The following is a 12,350-nucleotide window of genomic DNA, read 5'->3' on the forward strand; positions in this document are numbered from 1 at the left end:
TTCTCTCACAGTGTCTCCTCTTTTGTATCCTGTTATTCCCCCGAGGAATGCTCTTTACTCTCACAGTGTCTCCTCTGCTGTATCCTGTTATTCCCCATCGGAATGCTCTCTCCTCTCGCAGTGTCTCCTCTTCTGTATCCTGTTATTCCCCCTCAGAATGCTCTTTCTTCTCACAATGTCTCCTCTTCTGTATCCTGTTATTCCCCCTCAGAATGCTCTGTTCTCTCACAGTGTCTCATGTTTTGTATCCTGTTATTTCCACTCGGAATGCTCTTTTCTCTCACAGTGTATCCTCTTTTGTATCCTGTTATTCCCCCGAGGAATGCTCTTTACTCTCACAGTGTCTCCTCTGCTGTATCCTGTTATTCCCCATCGGAATGCTCTCTCCTCTCGCAGTGTGTCCTCTTCTGTATCCTGTTATTCCCCCTCAGAATGCTCTTTCTTCTCACAATGTCTCCTCTTCTGTATCCTGTTATTACCCCTCAGAATGCTCTTTTCTCTCACAGTGTCTCATCTTTTGTATCCTGTTATTCTCCCTCAGAATGCTCTTTTCTCTCCCAGTGTCTCCTCTTCTGTATCCTGCTATTCCCCCTCAGAATCCTGTTTTCTCTCACAGTATCTCCTCTTCTGTATCCTGTTATTTTTCCTCAGAATGCTCTTTTCTCTCACAGTGTCTCATCTTTTGTATCCAGTTATTCCCCCTCGGAATGCTCCTTTCTCTCACAGTGTCTCATCTTTTGTATCCTGTTATTCCCCCTCACAATGCTCTTTTCTCTTACAGTGTCTCCTCTTCTGTATCCTGTTATTCCCCTCACAATGCTCTATTCTCTTACAGTGTTTCCTCTTCTGTATCCTGTTATTCCCCCTCACAATGCTCTTTTCTCTTACAGTGTCTTCTCTTCTGTATCCTGTTATTCCCCCTCACAATGCTCTTTTCTCTTAGTGTTTCCTCTTCTGTATCCTGTTATTCCCCCTCACAATGCTCTTTTCTCTTACAGTGTCTCCTCTTCTGTATCCTGTTATTCCCCCTCACAATAATCTTTTCTCTTACAGTGTCTCCTCCTCAGTATCCTGTTATTCCCCCTCAGAATGCTCTTTCCTCTCACAGTGTCTCCTCTTCTGTATCCTGTTATTCCCCCTCAGAATGCTCTTTCCTGTCACCGTGTCTCCTCTTCTGTATCCTGCTATTCCCCCTCAGAATCCTCTTTTCTCTCACAGTGTCTCATCTTTTGTATCCAGTTATTCCCCCTCGGAATGCTCCTTTCTCTCACAGTGTCTCATCTTTTGTATCCTGTTTTTCCCCCTCACAGTGCTCTTTTCTCTTACAGTGTCTCCTCTTCTGTATCCTGTTGTTCCCCCTCGCAATGCTCTTTTCTCTTACAGTGTCTCCTCTTCTGTATCATGTTATTCCCCCTCACAATGCTCTTTTCTCTTACAGTGTCTCATCTTTTGTATCCTGTAATTCCCCCTGACAATGCTCTTTTCTCTTACAATGTCTCCTCTTCAGTATCCTGTTATTCTCCCTCACAATGCTTTTTTCTCTTACAATGTCTCCTCTTCAGTATCCTGTTATTCTCCCTCACAATGCTCTTTTCTCTTACAGTGTCTCCTCTTCTGTATCATGTTATTCCCCCTCACAATGCTCTTTTCTCTTACAGTGTCTCATCTTTTGTATCCTGTTATTCCCCCTCGGAATGCTCTTTTCTCTCACAGTGTCTCCTCTGCTGTATCCTGGTATTACCCCTCAGAATGCTATTTTCTCTCCCAGTGTCTCATCTTTTGTATCCTGTTATTCCCCCTCAGAATGCTCTGTTCTCTCACAGTGTCTCATGTTTTGTATCCTGTTATTTCCACTCGGAATGCTCTTTTCTCTCACAGTGTCTCCTCTGCTGTATCCTGTTATTCCCCATCGGAATGCTCTCTCCTCTCGCAGTGTCTCCTCTTCTGTATCCTGTTATTCCCCCTCAGAATGCTCTTTCTTCTCACAATGTCTCCTCTTCTGTATCCTGTTATTACCCCTCAGAATGCTCTTTTCTCTCACAGTGTCTCCTCTTCTGTATCCTGCTATTCCCCCTCAGAATCCTGTTTTCTCTCACAGTATCTCCTCTTCTGTATCCTGTTATTTTTCCTCAGAATGCTCTTTTCTCTCACAGTGTCTCATCTTTTGTATCCAGTTATTCCCCCTCGGAATGCTCCTTTCTCTCACAGTGTCTCATCTTCTGTATCCTGTTATTCCCCCTCACAATGCTCTTTTCTCTTACAGTGTTTCCTCTTCTGTATCCTGTTATTCCCCCTCACAATGCTCTTTTCTCTTACAGTGTCTCATCTTTTGTATCCTGTTATTCCCCCTCAGAATGCTCTTTTCTCATACAGTGTCTCCTCTTCTGTATCCTGTTATTCCCCCTCACAATGCTCTTTTCTCATACAGTGTCTCCACCTCAGTATCCTGTTATTCCCCCTCAAAATGCTCTTTCCTCTCACAGTGTCTCCTCTTCTGTATCCTGTTATTCCCTCTCAGAATGCTCTTTCCTCTCACAATGTCTCCTCTTCTGTATTCTGTTATTCCCCCTCAGAATGCTCTTTCCTCTCAGAGTGTCTCCTCTTCTGTATCCTGTTATTCCCTCTCAGAATGCTCTTTCCTCTCACAATGTCTCCTCTTCTGTATCCTGTTATTCCCCCTCAGAATGCTCTTTCCTCTCACAGTGTCTTCTCTTCTGTATCCTGTTATTCCCCCTCAGAATGCTCTTTTCTCTCGCAGTGTCTCCTCTTCTGTATCCTGTTATATCCCCTCGGAATGCTCTTTTCTCTCACAGTGTCTCATTTTCTGTATCCTGTTATTCCCCCTCAGAATGCTCTTTTCTCTCACAGTGTCTCATGTTCTGTATCCTGTTATTCCTCCTCAGAATGCTCTTTTCTCTCACAGTGTCTCATGTTCTGTATCCTGTTATTCCCCCTCAGAATGCTCTTTTCTCTCACAGTGTCTCATATTTTGTATCCTTATATTCCTCCTCAGAATGCTCTTTTCTCTCACAGAATCTCATTTTCTGTATCCTGTTATTCCCCCTCAGAATGCTCTTTTCTCTCAAAGTGTCTCCTCTTCTGTATCCTGTTATTCCCCCTCAGAATGCTCTTTTCTCTTACAGTGTCTCCTCTTCTGTATCCTGTTATTCCCCCTCGGAATGCTCATTTCTCTCACATTGTCTCATCTTTTGTCTCCGGTTATTGCCCCTCGAAATGCTCTTTTCTCTCACAGTGTCTCATCTTTTGTATCCTGTTATTCCCCTGCGGAATGCTCTTTCCTCTCACAGTGTCTCATCTTCTGTATCGTGTTATTCCCCCTCAGAATGCTCTTTCCTCTCGCAGTGTCTCCTCTTCTGTATCCTGATATTTCTCCTCGGAATGCTCTTTTCTCTCACAGTGTCTCCGCTTCTGTATCCTGTTATTCCCCCTCAGAATGCTCTTTTCTCTCACAGTGTCTCCTCTTCTGTATCCTGTTATTCCCCTGCGGAATGCTCTTTTCTCTCACAGTGTCTCATCTTCTGTATCGTGTTATTCCCCCTCAGAATGCTCTTTCCTCTCGCAGTGTCTCCTCTTCTGTATCCTGATATTTCTCCTCGGAATGCTCTTTTCTCTCCCAGTGTCTCATCTTTTGTATCCTGTTATTCCCCCTCAGAATGCTCTTTTCTCTCACAGTGTCTCCTCTTCTGTATCCTGTTATTCCCCCTCAGAATGCTCTTTTCTCTCACAGTGTCCCATCTTTTGTATCCTGTTATTCCCCCCCGGAATGCTCTTTTCTCTCACAGTGTCTCATCTTTTGTATCCTGTTATTCCCCCTCAGAATGCTCTTTCCTCTCGCAGTGTCTCCTCTTCTGTATCCTGTTATTTCCCCCCAGCATGCTCTTTCTTCTCACAATGTCTCCTCTTCTGTATCCTGTTATTCCCCCTCGGAATGCCCTTTTCTCTCACAGTGTCTCACCTTCTGTATCCTGTTATTTTACCCCAGAGTGCTCTTTTCTCTCACAGTGTCTCCTCTGCTGTATCCTGTTATTCCCCCTCAGAATGCTCTTTTCTCTCACAGTGTCTCCTCTGCTGTATCCTGTGGTATTCCCCATCGGAATGCTCTTTTCTCTCACAGTGTCTCCTCTGCTGTATCCTGTTATTCCCCCTCAGAATGCTCTTTTCTCTCACAGTGTCTCCTCTGCTGTATCCTGTTATTACCCATCGGAATGCTCTTTTCTCTCACAGTGTCTCCTCTTCTGTATCCTGTTATTCCCTCTCAGAATGGTCTTTCTTTTCACAATGTCTCCTCTTCTGTATCCTGTTATTCCCCCTCAGAATGCTCTTTTCTCTCACAGTGTCTCCTCTTCTGTATCCTGTTATTCCCCCTCGGAATGCTCTTTTCTCTCACAGTGTCTCCTCTTCTGTATCCTGTTATTCCCCAGCGGAATGCTCTTTCCTCTCACAGTGTCTCCTCTTCTGTATCCTGTTATTCCCCCTCAGAATGCTCTTTTCTCTCACAGTGTCTCCTCTTCTGTATCCTGTTATTCCCCATCGGAATGCTCTTTTCTCTCACTGTGTCTCATTTTCTGTATCCTGTTATTCCCCTCGGAATGCTCTTTTCTCTCACAGTGTCTCCTCTTCTGTATCCTGTTATTCCCCCTCAGAATGCTCTTTTCTCTCACAGTGTCTCCTCTTCTGTATCCTATTATTCCCCATCGGAATGCTCTTTTCTCTCACAGTGTCTCATTTTCTGTTTCCTGTTATTCCCCTCGGAATGCTCTTTTCTCTCACAGTGTCTCCTCTTCTGTATCCTGTTATTCCCCCTCGGAATGCTCTTTTCTCTCACAGTGTCTCCTCTTCTGTATCCTGTTATTCCCCATCGGAATGCCCTTTTCTCTCACAGTGTCTCATTTTCTGTATCCTGTTATTCCCCTCGGAATGCTCTTTTCTCTCACAGTGTCTCCTCTTCTGTATCCTGTTATTCCCCCTCAGAATGCTCTTTTCCCTCACAGTGTCTCCTCTTCTGTATCCTATTATTCCCCATCGGAATGCTCTTTTCTCTCACAGTGTCTCATTTTCTGTATCCTGTTATTCCCCTCGGAATGCTCTTTTCTCTCACAGGGTCTCATCTTCTGTATCCTGTTATTCCCCCTTATAGTTTCTCCTCTTCTATACCCTGTTATTCCCCCTCGGAATGCTCTTTTCTCTCACAGCGTCTCATCTTTTGTATCCTGCTATTCCCCCTCGGAATGCTCTTTTCTCTCACAGTGTCTCATTTTCTGTATCCTGTTATTCCCCTTCGGAATGCTCTTTTCTCTCACAGTGTCTCCTCTTCTGTATCCTGTTATTCCCCATCGGAATGCTCTTTTCTCTCACAGTGTCTCATCTTCTGTATCCTGTTATTCCCCCTCATAGTTTCTCCTCTTCTATACCCTGTTTTTCCCTGTCAGAATGCTCTTTTCTTCTCACAGTGTCTCATCTTTTGTATCCTGTTATTCCCCCTCAGAATGCTCTTTTCTCTCACAGTGACTTCTCTTCTGTATCCTGTTATCCCCCCTCAGAATGCTCTTTTCTCTCACAGTGTCTCCTCTTCTGTATCCTGTTATTCCCCCTCAGAATGCTCTTTTCTCTCACAGTGTCTCATCTTCTGTATCCTGTTATTCCCCCTCATATTTTCTCCTCTTCTATACCCTGTTATTCCCCGTCAGAATGCTCTTTTCTCTCACAGTGTCTCATCATTTGTATCCTGTTATTCCCTCTCAGAATGCTCTTTTCTCTCACAGTGTCTCCTCTTCTGTATCCTGTTATTCCCCCTCAGAATGCTCTTTTCTCTCACAGTGTCTCTTCTTCTGTATCCTGTTACTCCCCATCGGAATGCTCTTTTCTCTCACAGTGTCTCATTTTCTGTATCCTGTTATTCCCCTCGGAATGCTCTTTTCTCTCACAGTGTCTCCTCTTCTGTATCCTGTTATTCCCCCTCGGAATGCTCTTTTCTCTCACAGGGTCTCATCTTCTGTATCCTGTTATTCCCCCTCATAGTTTCTCCTCTTCTGTATCCTGTTATTCCCCCTCGGAATGCTCTTTTCTCTCACAGTGTCTCATTTTCTGTATCCTGTTATTCCCCTCGGAATGCTCCTTTCTCTCACAGTGTCTCATCTTTTGTATCCTGCTATTCCCCCTCAGAATGCTCTTTTCTCTCACAGTGTCTCCTCTTCTGTATCATGTTATTCCCCATCGGAATGCTCTTTTCTCTCACAGTGTCTCATCTTCTGTATCCTGTTATTCCCCCTTGGAATGCTCTTTTCTCTCACAGTGTCTCCTCTTCTGTATCCTGTTATTCCCCCTCGGAATGCTCTTTTCTCTCACGGGGTCTCCTCTTCTGTATCCTGTTATTCCCCTCGGAATGCTCTTTTCTCTCACAGTGTCTCCTCTTCTGTATCCTGTTATTCCCCCTCGGAATGCTCTTTTCTCTCACAGTGGCTCATCTTCTGTATCCTGTTATTCCCCCTTGGAATGCTCTTTTCTCTCACAGTGTCTCCTCTTCTGTATCCTGTTATTCCCCCTCGGAATGCTCTTTTCTCTCACAGGGTCTCATCTTCTGTATCCTGTTATTCCCCCTCATAGTTTCTCCTCTTCTATAGCCTGTTATTCCCCCTCGGAATGCTCTTTTTTCTCACAGTGTCCCATCTTTTGTATCCTGTTATTCCCCCTCGGAATGCTCTTTTCTCTCACTGTGTCTCCTCTTCTGTATCCTGTTATTCCCCCTCGTAATGCTCTTTTTTCTCACAGGGTCTCATCTTCTGTATCCTGTTATTCCCCCTCATAGTGTCTCCTCTTCTGTATCCTGTTATTCCCCCTCGTAATGCTCTTTTCTCTCACAGTGTCTCATTTTCTGTATCCTGTTATTCCCCCTCAGAATGCTCTTTTCTCTCACAGTGTCTCATGTTCTGTATCCTGTTATTCCTCCTCAGAATGCTCTTTTCTCTCACAGTGTCTCATGTTCTGTATCCTGTTATTCCCCCTCAGAATGCTCTTTTCTCTCACAGTGTCTCATATTTTGTATCCTTATATTCCTCCTCAGAATGCTCTTTTCTCTCACAGAATCTCATTTTCTGTATCCTGTTATTCCCCCTCAGAATGCTCTTTTCTCTCAAAGTGTCTCCTCTTCTGTATCCTGTTATTCCCCCTCAGAATGCTCTTTTCTCTTACAGTGTCTCCTCTTCTGTATCCTGTTATTCCCCCTCGGAATGCTCATTTCTCTCACATTGTCTCATCTTTTGTCTCCGGTTATTGCCCCTCGAAATGCTCTTTTCTCTCACAGTGTCTCATCTTTTGTATCCAGTTATTCCCCCTCGGAATGCTCCTTCCTCTCACAGTGTCTCATCTTTTGTACCCTGTTATTCCCCCTCGGAATGCTCTTTTCTCTCACAGTTTTTCATTTTCTGTATCCTGTTATTCCCCTGAGGAATGCTCTTTTCTCTCACAGTGTCTCCTCTTCTGTATCCTGTTATTCCCCTGCGGAATGCTCTTTCCTCTCACAGTGTCTCATCTTCTGTATCGTGTTATTCCCCCTCAGAATGCTCTTTCCTCTCGCAGTGTCTCCTCTTCTGTATCCTGATATTTCTCATCGGAATGCTCTTTTCTCTCACAGTGTCTCCGCTTCTGTATCCTGTTATTCCCCCTCAGAATGCTCTTTTCTCTCACAGTGTCTCCTCTTCTGTATCCTGTTATTCCCCTGCGGAATGCTCTTTTCTCTCACAGTGTCTCATCTTCTGTATCGTGTTATTCCCCCTCAGAATGCTCTTTCCTCTCGCAGTGTCTCCTCTTCTGTATCCTGATATTTCTCCTCGGAATGCTCTTTTCTCTCCCAGTGTCTCATCTTTTGTATCCTGTTATTCCCCCTCAGAATGCTCTTTTCTCTCACAGTGTCTCCTCTTCTGTATCCTGTTATTCCCCCTCAGAATGCTCTTTTCTCTCACAGTGTCCCATCTTTTGTATCCTGTTATTCCCCCCCGGAATGCTCTTTTCTCTCACAGTGTCTCATCTTTTGTATCCTGTTATTCCCCCTCAGAATGCTCTTTCCTCTCGCAGTGTCTCCTCTTCTGTATCCTGTTATTTCCCCCCAGCATGCTCTTTCTTCTCACAATGTCTCCTCTTCTGTATCCTGTTATTCCCCCTCGGAATGCCCTTTTCTCTCACAGTGTCTCACCTTCTGTATCCTGTTATTTTACCCCAGAGTGCTCTTTTCTCTCACAGTGTCTCCTCTGCTGTATCCTGTTATTCCCCCTCAGAATGCTCTTTTCTCTCACAGTGTCTCCTCTGCTGTATCCTGTGGTATTCCCCATCGGAATGCTCTTTTCTCTCACAGTGTCTCCTCTGCTGTATCCTGTTATTCCCCCTCAGAATGCTCTTTTCTCTCACAGTGTCTCCTCTGCTGTATCCTGTTATTACCCATCGGAATGCTCTTTTCTCTCACAGTGTCTCCTCTTCTGTATCCTGTTATTCCCTCTCAGAATGGTCTTTCTTTTCACAATGTCTCCTCTTCTGTATCCTGTTATTCCCCCTCAGAATGCTCTTTTCTCTCACAGTGTCTCCTCTTCTGTATCCTGTTATTCCCCCTCGGAATGCTCTTTTCTCTCACAGTGTCTCCTCTTCTGTATCCTGTTATTCCCCAGCGGAATGCTCTTTCCTCTCACAGTGTCTCCTCTTCTGTATCCTGTTATTCCCCCTCAGAATGCTCTTTTCTCTCACAGTGTCTCCTCTTCTGTATCCTGTTATTCCCCCTCATAGTTTCTCCTCTTCTATAGCCTGTTATTCCCCCTCGGAATGCTCTTTTTTCTCACAGTGTCCCATCTTTTGTATCCTGTTATTCCCCCTCGGAATGCTCTTTTCTCTCACTGTGTCTCCTCTTCTGTATCCTGTTATTCCCCCTCGTAATGCTCTTTTTTCTCACAGGGTCTCATCTTCTGTATCCTGTTATTCCCCCTCATAGTGTCTCCTCTTCTGTATCCTGTTATTCCCCCTCGTAATGCTCTTTTCTCTCACAGTGTCTCATTTTCTGTATCCTGTTATTCCCCCTCAGAATGCTCTTTTCTCTCACAGTGTCTCATGTTCTGTATCCTGTTATTCCTCCTCAGAATGCTCTTTTCTCTCACAGTGTCTCATGTTCTGTATCCTGTTATTCCCCCTCAGAATGCTCTTTTCTCTCACAGTGTCTCATATTTTGTATCCTTATATTCCTCCTCAGAATGCTCTTTTCTCTCACAGAATCTCATTTTCTGTATCCTGTTATTCCCCCTCAGAATGCTCTTTTCTCTCAAAGTGTCTCCTCTTCTGTATCCTGTTATTCCCCCTCAGAATGCTCTTTTCTCTTACAGTGTCTCCTCTTCTGTATCCTGTTATTCCCCCTCGGAATGCTCATTTCTCTCACATTGTCTCATCTTTTGTCTCCGGTTATTGCCCCTCGAAATGCTCTTTTCTCTCACAGTGTCTCATCTTTTGTATCCAGTTATTCCCCCTCGGAATGCTCCTTCCTCTCACAGTGTCTCATCTTTTGTACCCTGTTATTCCCCCTCGGAATGCTCTTTTCTCTCACAGTTTTTCATTTTCTGTATCCTGTTATTCCCCTGAGGAATGCTCTTTTCTCTCACAGTGTCTCCTCTTCTGTATCCTGTTATTCCCCTGCGGAATGCTCTTTCCTCTCACAGTGTCTCATCTTCTGTATCGTGTTATTCCCCCTCAGAATGCTCTTTCCTCTCGCAGTGTCTCCTCTTCTGTATCCTGATATTTCTCATCGGAATGCTCTTTTCTCTCACAGTGTCTCCGCTTCTGTATCCTGTTATTCCCCCTCAGAATGCTCTTTTCTCTCACAGTGTCTCCTCTTCTGTATCCTGTTATTCCCCTGCGGAATGCTCTTTTCTCTCACAGTGTCTCATCTTCTGTATCGTGTTATTCCCCCTCAGAATGCTCTTTCCTCTCGCAGTGTCTCCTCTTCTGTATCCTGATATTTCTCCTCGGAATGCTCTTTTCTCTCCCAGTGTCTCATCTTTTGTATCCTGTTATTCCCCCTCAGAATGCTCTTTTCTCTCACAGTGTCTCCTCTTCTGTATCCTGTTATTCCCCCTCAGAATGCTCTTTTCTCTCACAGTGTCCCATCTTTTGTATCCTGTTATTCCCCCCCGGAATGCTCTTTTCTCTCACAGTGTCTCATCTTTTGTATCCTGTTATTCCCCCTCAGAATGCTCTTTCCTCTCGCAGTGTCTCCTCTTCTGTATCCTGTTATTTCCCCCCAGCATGCTCTTTCTTCTCACAATGTCTCCTCTTCTGTATCCTGTTATTCCCCCTCGGAATGCCCTTTTCTCTCACAGTGTCTCACCTTCTGTATCCTGTTATTTTACCCCAGAGTGCTCTTTTCTCTCACAGTGTCTCCTCTGCTGTATCCTGTTATTCCCCCTCAGAATGCTCTTTTCTCTCACAGTGTCTCCTCTGCTGTATCCTGTGGTATTCCCCATCGGAATGCTCTTTTCTCTCACAGTGTCTCCTCTGCTGTATCCTGTTATTCCCCCTCAGAATGCTCTTTTCTCTCACAGTGTCTCCTCTGCTGTATCCTGTTATTACCCATCGGAATGCTCTTTTCTCTCACAGTGTCTCCTCTTCTGTATCCTGTTATTCCCTCTCAGAATGGTCTTTCTTTTCACAATGTCTCCTCTTCTGTATCCTGTTATTCCCCCTCAGAATGCTCTTTTCTCTCACAGTGTCTCCTCTTCTGTATCCTGTTATTCCCCCTCGGAATGCTCTTTTCTCTCACAGTGTCTCCTCTTCTGTATCCTGTTATTCCCCAGCGGAATGCTCTTTCCTCTCACAGTGTCTCCTCTTCTGTATCCTGTTATTCCCCCTCAGAATGCTCTTTTCTCTCACAGTGTCTCCTCTTCTGTATCCTGTTATTCCCCATCGGAATGCTCTTTTCTCTCACTGTGTCTCATTTTCTGTATCCTGTTATTCCCCTCGGAATGCTCTTTTCTCTCACAGTGTCTCCTCTTCTGTATCCTGTTATTCCCCCTCAGAATGCTCTTTTCTCTCACAGTGTCTCCTCTTCTGTATCCTATTATTCCCCATCGGAATGCTCTTTTCTCTCACAGTGTCTCATTTTCTGTTTCCTGTTATTCCCCTCGGAATGCTCTTTTCTCTCACAGTGTCTCCTCTTCTGTATCCTGTTATTCCCCCTCGGAATGCTCTTTTCTCTCACAGTGTCTCCTCTTCTGTATCCTGTTATTCCCCATCGGAATGCCCTTTTCTCTCACAGTGTCTCATTTTCTGTATCCTGTTATTCCCCTCGGAATGCTCTTTTCTCTCACAGTGTCTCCTCTTCTGTATCCTGTTATTCCCCCTCAGAATGCTCTTTTCCCTCACAGTGTCTCCTCTTCTGTATCCTATTATTCCCCATCGGAATGCTCTTTTCTCTCACAGTGTCTCATTTTCTGTATCCTGTTATTCCCCTCGGAATGCTCTTTTCTCTCACAGGGTCTCATCTTCTGTATCCTGTTATTCCCCCTTATAGTTTCTCCTCTTCTATACCCTGTTATTCCCCCTCGGAATGCTCTTTTCTCTCACAGCGTCTCATCTTTTGTATCCTGCTATTCCCCCTCGGAATGCTCTTTTCTCTCACAGTGTCTCATTTTCTGTATCCTGTTATTCCCCTTCGGAATGCTCTTTTCTCTCACAGTGTCTCCTCTTCTGTATCCTGTTATTCCCCATCGGAATGCTCTTTTCTCTCACAGTGTCTCATCTTCTGTATCCTGTTATTCCCCCTCATAGTTTCTCCTCTTCTATACCCTGTTTTTCCCTGTCAGAATGCTCTTTTCTTCTCACAGTGTCTCATCTTTTGTATCCTGTTATTCCCCCTCAGAATGCTCTTTTCTCTCACAGTGACTTCTCTTCTGTATCCTGTTATCCCCCCTCAGAATGCTCTTTTCTCTCACAGTGTCTCCTCTTCTGTATCCTGTTATTCCCCCTCAGAATGCTCTTTTCTCTCACAGTGTCTCATCTTCTGTATCCTGTTATTCCCCCTCATATTTTCTCCTCTTCTATACCCTGTTATTCCCCGTCAGAATGCTCTTTTCTCTCACAGTGTCTCATCATTTGTATCCTGTTATTCCCTCTCAGAATGCTCTTTTCTCTCACAGTGTCTCCTCTTCTGTATCCTGTTATTCCCCCTCAGAATGCTCTTTTCTCTCACAGTGTCTCTTCTTCTGTATCCTGTTACTCCCCATCGGAATGCTCTTTTCTCTCACAGTGTCTCATTTTCTGTATCCTGTTATTCCCCTCGGAATGCTCTTTTCTCTCACAGTGTC

This window comes from Lissotriton vulgaris, chromosome 2_2, assembly GCF_964263255.1.
Source record: "Lissotriton vulgaris chromosome 2_2, aLisVul1.2, whole genome shotgun sequence".
Taxonomy (NCBI): Eukaryota; Metazoa; Chordata; class Amphibia; order Caudata; family Salamandridae; genus Lissotriton; species Lissotriton vulgaris.